Consider the following 9028-nt stretch of genomic DNA (forward strand, 5'->3'; position numbering starts at 1 on the left):
GGTTCTGGAGGCCCAGTGTCATTCACATTTTAGTGCTTTTCTGCTTCTACTCAATAATGAGCAGTCAATGAGCTGATCAGTAGGATCAACTATGTTGGGAGCAGGGAAAACAGTAAAAGATGCAGGTCAGTGGTCCTCCAGGACAAGGTAATCCTAGAATATAGTCTCACCATTGGGTGCAATTCCAGGCTGTTATGTCATAAACGTCTGTTCTAAGGTAAAGGACCTTTTTTTGCTGTGTGATTTTGAGGACACAACTGATGTATCCTTCCAAGTCCCACATTTGGTTTCCCACAATTCTCTGTGTACATACCACTGAAAGGGTAAAAAACTCCCAGAACAGAACATATGCAAGTTGTGCATGGCAGTCCATATGGCTCACTGTCAGCTCCTTATAAATTATATTGTATTATATTGTATAAATTATAGTTAGAAAAGGGTTGATCGATTCATGTCTGTTTTTATGCTTCCTTGCATCTCTATCCAGTGTGCTTTCATCCAGTAAACATCCCTTGATCCATTTCCTGATTCACTGATTCGTGGAGGGTCCAGAGCTGATGGTTTGGAGAGCACTTCATGCGCCCATCAGCAGACAACTTTTATGGAAGTGCGGATTTCATTTTCCAGCAGGTCTTGGCACACTGCCCACACTGCCAAAAGTACCAATTGGTCTTATATAATATTCTAATTTGCAGAGATACTGATTTTTGGGTTTTCATTGGCTGTAAGCCATAAACATCATTTATATTATTAATTAGATGGTTAACATAATCAGTAGAATTATGAAAAATATTGAAATCTGAAATTGAGTTAATGGAATGAGTTTAGTGTTTAAAGCTAAAAATAGGTGAAAATGGCAAAAAAACTAAGCCTTCTGAGCAGAGTTTTTAAAATGTTAGTTTACATCATTTAAATTAATTACTTAGTAGAAATGAAAAAGCAGTTAGAAGAGATGGGACTGTCATATACTGTATGTGGAATTTTCCAATGGATTGGTGAAAAGAAGGAATCTTTATAGGACATATAAGTCATGAAGTCTATGCTTTATAACACAGCTGTAAACACTTAATTAATTATTTTTCAAATAGAATCCTTAAGGATACTGAAGATACTGAAACTAATCTTCACACCAGGGGTCGGCAATAGACGGCCTACGGGCCCGATGTGGCCCGCAAGCATGAAACATCTGGCCTGTGAGGTTGTTTGAACTATAATGAACAATGAAAAAAAATGCTTCTCTGGCGAGCTTTTGTTTATATTCCTCCCCTGTCTCTCTCTGCCGTGCTTGGCGTGACTTAAGTTTCCGCCCGTTCTCGTTTTTCCACCCATTCTTGGGCTCCCTATCTCCTTATAGGGGTGTTTTTTCCTGGTCGTGTCCCAATTCACTAGCCGGGGCAGTGGTAGTATATTGGACTGCAACCCTGACGACACAGGTTCGATCCCGCGCGAGGAGCAGTGTGTTTATATACATATATATATATATATATATATATATATATATATATATATATATATATATATATATATATATATATATATATATATATATATATATATATATTTTTTTTTTTTTTCTTTCTTCTTGGGTTTACCTGCTTTGAGATCAACTGTTCTGCAATTGGGTTCAACAACCCTCTGGGTTGGAGAGCTACTAGTCTGTAGCACTTCATTCCATTACACTTCATTTTACAAAACAGATGTTTTTTCAAGTAATGGCTTGGCGTGATTGAAGCTCCATATTAAAAGCAAGCCAGTATGTGGTTCTGAATACAAACTGATTTAAAGTAAGAGCGAGGGTTGATTTAACCTGAAGTCTGAAGTCAGTTGAGGACAGTACACAGCAGAGTGTTCTAACAGAAGCCCTTATAGAGATAATGCAGTGTGTGTTCACCGCTAAACAGCCACTCTACACCTCAGCCTGCGGATGGGGCGTGTTTGAGCGCATGCACCGGGACTCTGAGTGAGTAAATCAGGGCCTTTCAAATCAGTGTTTGGCAAGTGGACATGGGACGGGATTTTATCTAGAGTGCCTGATGACAAATCGTTTTCTCAGCGTGAAGAAAGAAAGAGCTGTTATTTGCTTGCGGGATAAGTTTGTGTGCTATATTGAAGATCATTTGCGCATTCTTTCTGTTTCACTTAGCTAGAGCTTTATCTCTTGATAGACCCAGAGCATATCAGCATGTATCGTCACTGTCCAGTGAAAAACATGTATCTCCAACTTTACAGGAGAAAGACAAAACGAGAGTCAATGTAAAAAAAGACTATTTTAGTTTTACTGTTATTGACACATTTAAGAGGATGTTAACCAAAAACCCTGAGTTGTGCATGTGGCTATGTATCTTTAGATGTATTATTTGTTCTATAGCATTAAATGAGCCGAGGTGAGGTGGGCGAGGCCATGAAGTGGTCACTGGTTGACGTTGACACCCTAACGTCTCTCCGATCAACTTGTATTTCTGAGGGTTTTCTTTTCTCAGCTACTGGAGACAATGGAGGCAGAGAAACAGTTTAATGTGCAGCATAATCATATACAACTCAGAGAGACCTATAGTATTTCAAAAAGAAGAAATAAAAGAAAAAAGTGGATTTTAGTGGAATTAGACTTTTTAGGAAAATTGGAAAATCAGTGTAAGGGACAGTGTGTGAGTTCAATTAATGTAGTAAATATGTCCTGAGCATTGAGGGCCTCTGCCAGTGGACATGTGGTACTACTTGTCCTGAGTCGCTGACAAATTATAGAGGGCATCTGTCCAACTTAATTAATGTCTAGGCAATTAATTAGCGTCCTGGAAAATGACAATTCAAGTAATTAAGTGTGGCAGTTGTTTCAACAAGCCAAGGCAACAATAGGGAGGTTTTTTTGTAAAACGGCTAATCTGCTCAGCATGCTGAATGGCTCTGGCCCAAAGCAACTCCTCACCATTGTTTTTCATGTTAGAGGACCCCTAATTTACCTAATTCGACCAGTGCTCCTTGACTATGGAGGACCAAAACTGACAAAAAAAAAAAAAAAAATACATCGGAAAATAAATGAATGCAGAAATAAATAAATTGGTAAATATATAAATACAGAAATAAATAAATTGGTAAATATATAAATACAAAAATAAATAAATTGGGAAATAAATGAATGCAGGAAAATTGCATCGGAAAATAAATGAAAGCAGAAATAAATAAATTGGGAAATAAATAACTGCAGAAATAAAAACACTGGGAAATAAATGAGTGCAGAAAAATATACATCGGAAAATAAATAAATGCCAAAATAAATAAATTCGGAAATAAATGAATGCAGAAATAAATACATCAGACAATAAATGAATGCAGAAATAAATATATTGGAAAATAAATTAATGCAGAAAAAAATACATCGGAAATAAATAAATTGGGAAATAAATAAATGCCGAAATAAATACATCATGAAATAAATAAATGCAGAAATAAAATAAATCGGAAAATAAATGAACGCAGAAATAAATACATTGGAAAATAAATGAATGCAGAAATAGATAGTTATGTAAATAAATAAATAAATGAATCAAAAGAAAACCTAAACAATGTTAAGAAAGAAACCCATAAATGACAAATTTTAAGATATTAAGAGATTTATTTTTATGTATATGTTTTTATTTCTATATTCATTATAATTATTCTTTACCGTTTTAATCACATATTACTTTTAAGTGATTTACTGACGTTTTTATTTATTTATTTATTTTTAATTTTGGCATTTTTGGTCCTCCATACTTGACATCCGGTTCTCCAGTAAAGTGTGGGCACTAAATAGTAAAGAGCTGATGGCTGCAGAGCTTGTGTAACACACTGGCCCAACTGCAGACCTCAGCTTCAGTCTGTGGAACTAATCGCACTGCAGTTTTTACTCCCAGAACAGAACAAATCCAGGTTAAGCACGGCAGTCCATATGGCTCACTGTCAGCTCCTTATAATTAATTCTGCTTAACAGCCTTTTGGGATTTGGCATTTACACAAAATAAAACTGTATATATGACTAAGTTCCACTCGACATTTATCATTAGAAAGGGTTTGATCGATATCCATGTCTGTTTTCATGCTTGCTTGCATCTCTATCCAGTGTGCTTTCATCCAGTAAACATCCATTCATCCCTCTTCTGATTCACTGACCAGGAGTTCAAGGTCGTGGTGGGTCCAGAGTCTACCCTGGACCTAAGAGAGTGATCTATTTTAAGCGTTTATTTCTTTTATTGTTGATGATGATTATGGCTTACAGCCAATGAAACCCAAAAATCATTATCTCAGTACATTAGAATATTAAATAAAACCAATTGGTACTTTTGGCAGTGTGGGCAGTGTGCCAAAATCCTGCTGGAAAATGAAATCTGCATCTCTATAAAAGTTGTCAGTAGCAGAGGGAAGCATGAAGTGCTGTAAGATTTTGTGTGAAAACAAAACTGCACTGACTTTAGACTTGATAATAAAACACAGTGGATCAACACCAGCAGATGACAGACATGACTCTCCAAACCATCACTGATTGGTGGAAACTTCACACTAGACCCTCGAGCAGCTTGGACTGTGTCTCTCTCCACTCTTCCTCCAGACTCTGATCCCTTGATTTTTCCAAATGAAATATAAATTTACTGATGATCAGTGATGTTTTGGAGAGACATGTCATCTGCTGGTGTTGATCCACTGTGTTTTATTATCAAGTCTAAAGTCAGTGCAGTTTTGTTTTCCCACAAAATCTTACAGCACTTTATGCTTCCCTCTGCTACTGACAACTTTTATGGAGATACGGATTTCATTTTCCAGCAGGATTTTGGCACACAGCCCACACAGGAAATTTGGCAGTGTTAAATCAACACTGTTAGTGTTAAATTAACACTGAGAGTGTAAAGTTTAACACTAATAAGTGTTGATTTAACACTAACAGTGTTGATTTAACACTGCCAAATTGCCTGTGCACACTGCCATAAGTAACAATTGGTCTTATATAAATTTCTCATTTTCAGAGATACTGATTTTTAGGTTTTCATTGGCTGTAAGCCATAAACATCATGTACATTATTAACATCATGGTTAACATCATCAGCAAAATTATGAAAAATAGCCTTTAGTGTTTAAAGTTAACACAATATCACTAGACAGCTGAACACGCTTGGAGGAGAACTCTAATTGCCTGCTCTGTTTATCAGCTAACAGACGCCTGAACAGCTGAGTGATGGGAGGAAAGGGAAGATCATGCTAACCACCCAGAGAGAGAGCGAGGCCGACTGTGTGGTCTGGGACTCATTTACAATTACAGTTGGCTGGGGCATCACTAGGAATGGAATCGGGGGTCTCCTAATGACACGATCAACACTTTGTGTGCTGACACTTTTTCACAATCTTGGACAAGATTGGTTTGGATAGTTATTTTCCCTTCATAAATGAAATAATCATTTAAAAAGTGTTTTTATATTAACTCAGGTCATATATTTATCTTATATTAAAGTTTGTTTGACAATCTGAAAAAAAGCAAATGCCAAAAATGCAAAAACTAAAAAAAAATCTCTAAGGGGATAAATACTTTTTCACGTCACTCTTTATTCACAAGCACCTTTGCTATTTAAACAGAACAGGTGGAAGGTGTGAAAACAGACTGGTGACGCCTTGTGCAGAGTGGAAGATAAGGCCCTCTCTCTGTATCTGTATATCCTACAGAGAGATACATAATATTGTAAGATATTGTAACTAATTTATATATTGTACATCATTTAGAAACATACATAAATAACAACTATGAACACTTTGGCCCAATCCTATTTCACCCCTTGGCCCTACCACTTACCCCTACCCCTTCTTTTTGAGTGTAATAATTATATAATAATAATAATTGTATAATTAAAGTATTTCTTTGGGGTGTAGGTCTTACAATCCTTACAGTGTCTCGCTTCCTTATTATAGCACATACCGCACAATAACATTTATAGTCATAAATAATATATTATACAGCAAAATCCACAGTTAATCCTGCAGAAACACACACAACGCTATTGGCTGCTATCTTTCATCAGCTTTCTCGCCATTAAATTATCATTCATATTCTACAGGATCTCTCCCACAGAAATCATTTGTTATTTAGTTCTAAATAAATAGAAAATAACAATGTAATAGGGGTGAAATCCTCCTTATAATAATTGGGACAATCTTTTAAGCATCCGATAAGTCATCAGGAGCGTCATTAATTACCTAGCTGCTGCTGGTTAGCTTGATAACTTGAGGTGGTGCAGAAATGAATTATTTTTATTTTTCCATTCCGCCTTAAATGCTGCAGCCCCTGCCGGTTGTTGCGCCATTTAAGGTGCAACGGGAAAGTTAGCTAGCTAGCTACTGAGACAAACTACTAGTTATATTTTTAATCATTTTGTTTCTAACCTTTTTTTCAAAAATTTTCTCCCCAATTTACACGACCAATTACCCAACCCACTCTTTAGGACTTCCCCTATCACTAGTGATGCCCCAGTCAGACTCCGCCTCTTTTTGAACTGCTGCTGATGCAGCGTTGCCGAGTAGTATCACAGCGCGCTCGGAGGAAAGCGCAGCGACTCGGTTCCAATACATCAGCCAGATACCCACGCAAAGAGAGCAAGGCCAACTGTGCTCTCTCAGGGCTCCGGCAGCTGATGGCAAGCTGCATGACCGGGATTCAAACCAGCAATCTCCTGATTATAGTGGCAGCGCTTAGCCCGCTGGACTACTTGAAGCCCAGTAGTGATCTTATTTATTCTTTTTCCGCCATCTTACCAGTAATTCTCATACCCCTTTGTTTAAAAAAAATCTCAATTAGAAGGGTTAACAAGCCCTATCACTTCCCCTAACCTATCCCTCCAGCCTAACAAGAATCAGGAGGGGTAGGGGTAAGGGATAGGGCCAAGGGGTGAAATGGGATTGGGCCATTCTCTATTGAACTTCAAACTTTGTGATCTCAAGCAAAAAGATCTAGATCAAATTATTTTACATTAAAAAGTGAGGGAAATGTGCTTGATTTTGGCATTTTAAAGCTGAAAATTAGCTTTTTTCACATCAGACAACAGTGCTACATTTGCAATTAGCATTGTAATTAGCAACTGCGCAGAAGAGCATATGGTAAGACAGAAACAAAGGTGTTCAGTCTCAGGTTGGAGAGAAAAAAATGCTCTCAGCAGTTCTCCTGCTGGGACGAGGCAGCTGTTCTGAGTAAAACTGAGAGGTATATGAGCTGTATATTGACTCACTCTGGCTTATCTGCTGCGGGGGCCAGTGAACTCTGCTGAGGGACAAAGTTTGCAGGTAAAGGGGGTGGGGGGGTGGTCTGCTTTGAACTTTTTATAAACCTGCAGCCAGTTGATTATGTGTGTTTTTGGATTGGGTGTCTTTTTGCAGCAGAGCCTGAGGTCAGGGGGGTCACCGAGACGCCATGCAGAACAGCGCGACACGGCGCTCAGCCCGCTGCACACGCTCAGACCACTGTGAGCGTGATAATGCTCTGAGATGTTTCTGTTTTGCAAGACAACTTGATACATTGGCCTCTGCTTTCACCTCCAGAGGAAAGCAGTCGGGCAGCATTGTCGCTGACCTATGACTGCTGCATGTCTGTATTTATGTCAACTTGGCATTTCATACGCAGCCGCTGACAGACGCCTTGGGTTTAGCTTGTGTAATGCTTCCACACACACACATATACACAGAGAAAGAGAGAAAGAGAGAGAGAGAGAGAGAGAGAGAGAGACAAAGAGAAAGAAACCTGACATGTCCCTACAAAGCAAGACTAATGTGGATAGCTGGGAGCGGAGTGGTCTGATTGTTTTAAATAGGCAGCATTTACTGAATTAGGACACAGTCACCAGAGATAAGCTATCAAAAAAAAAAGTTTCTTTGATTTTAACAAATTGAAAACCTCTGGAATATAATCAAGAGGAAGATGGATGATCACAAGCCATCAAACCAAACTGAACTGCTTGATTTTCTGAATTTTTGCACCAGGAGTGAGTAGCATAAAGTTATCCAAAAGCAGTGTGCAAGACTGGTGGAGGATGCATGAAAACATGCAAGATGCATGAAAACTGTGATTAAAAAAAAAAACAGGGTTATTCCACCAAATATTGATTTCTAAACTCTTAAAACTTTATGAATATGAACTTGTTGTTTTGTTTCCATTATTTGAGGTCTGAAAGCTCTGCATCTTTTTTTTCTGTTTTCAGCAATTGCTCATTTTCTGCAAATAAATGCTCTAAATGACAATATTTTAAATTGGAATTTGGGAGAAATTTTGTCTGTAGTTTATCGAATAAAACCACTATGTTCACTTTACTGAAACATAAACCTATAAATAGCAAAGTCAAAGAAACTGATTCAGAAACTGAAATGATCTCTTAATTTTGTATATGAGAATATATAAAAGACATTATCTGATGCTGCTTATTATCTTTAGTATAAAATTTTCTCTCTCTTTCTCAATCTGTCTCTATCTAAAAAAATAATAGACAATTCCAGCCAGAAGCTACCAGTCACCATTATTATTACCACCCACTGCACTGTCCACTGCATGTTGGGTGGTAATGCCTTCCATCAAGTATTCCAAAGACACCTGTGACACTTTAATTTTCGCCACCTTCCCGTGTTCAACCTGATGTCCTGATGAGAGCCAGTTTCATCATACCATTTTCGACGGTCTTTGCAACTTTACCAGCTCTACCTCTTCACAACTTTACAACTGATGCTCTCAAACACTTTATTAAGAGGCAAGAAATTCAAGTTTAATTAACTCTTGATGAGTTCAGCACAGCTGTTAACTGAAAGCCTAAATTCCAGGTGACTCTAGCTCATAAACAAAAAAACAAGCCAAGATGTGCAAAACTGTGATCTATGCAAGAATCTAAAACATAAAACATAATCTTTTTTGTGTAGTAAATAATTCCATATGTTTTTCTTCACAGTTTTGACTGGTACTCTATATCTCTATATATATTTGCAGATGGGCACATCGCCCTTTTCCCAATGTTGGCTTAAGCCTTTTTTTGTCCAT

The sequence above is a fragment of the Astyanax mexicanus genome, chromosome 3 (genome assembly GCF_023375975.1).
Source record: "Astyanax mexicanus isolate ESR-SI-001 chromosome 3, AstMex3_surface, whole genome shotgun sequence".
NCBI lineage: Eukaryota > Metazoa > Chordata > Actinopteri > Characiformes > Acestrorhamphidae > Astyanax > Astyanax mexicanus.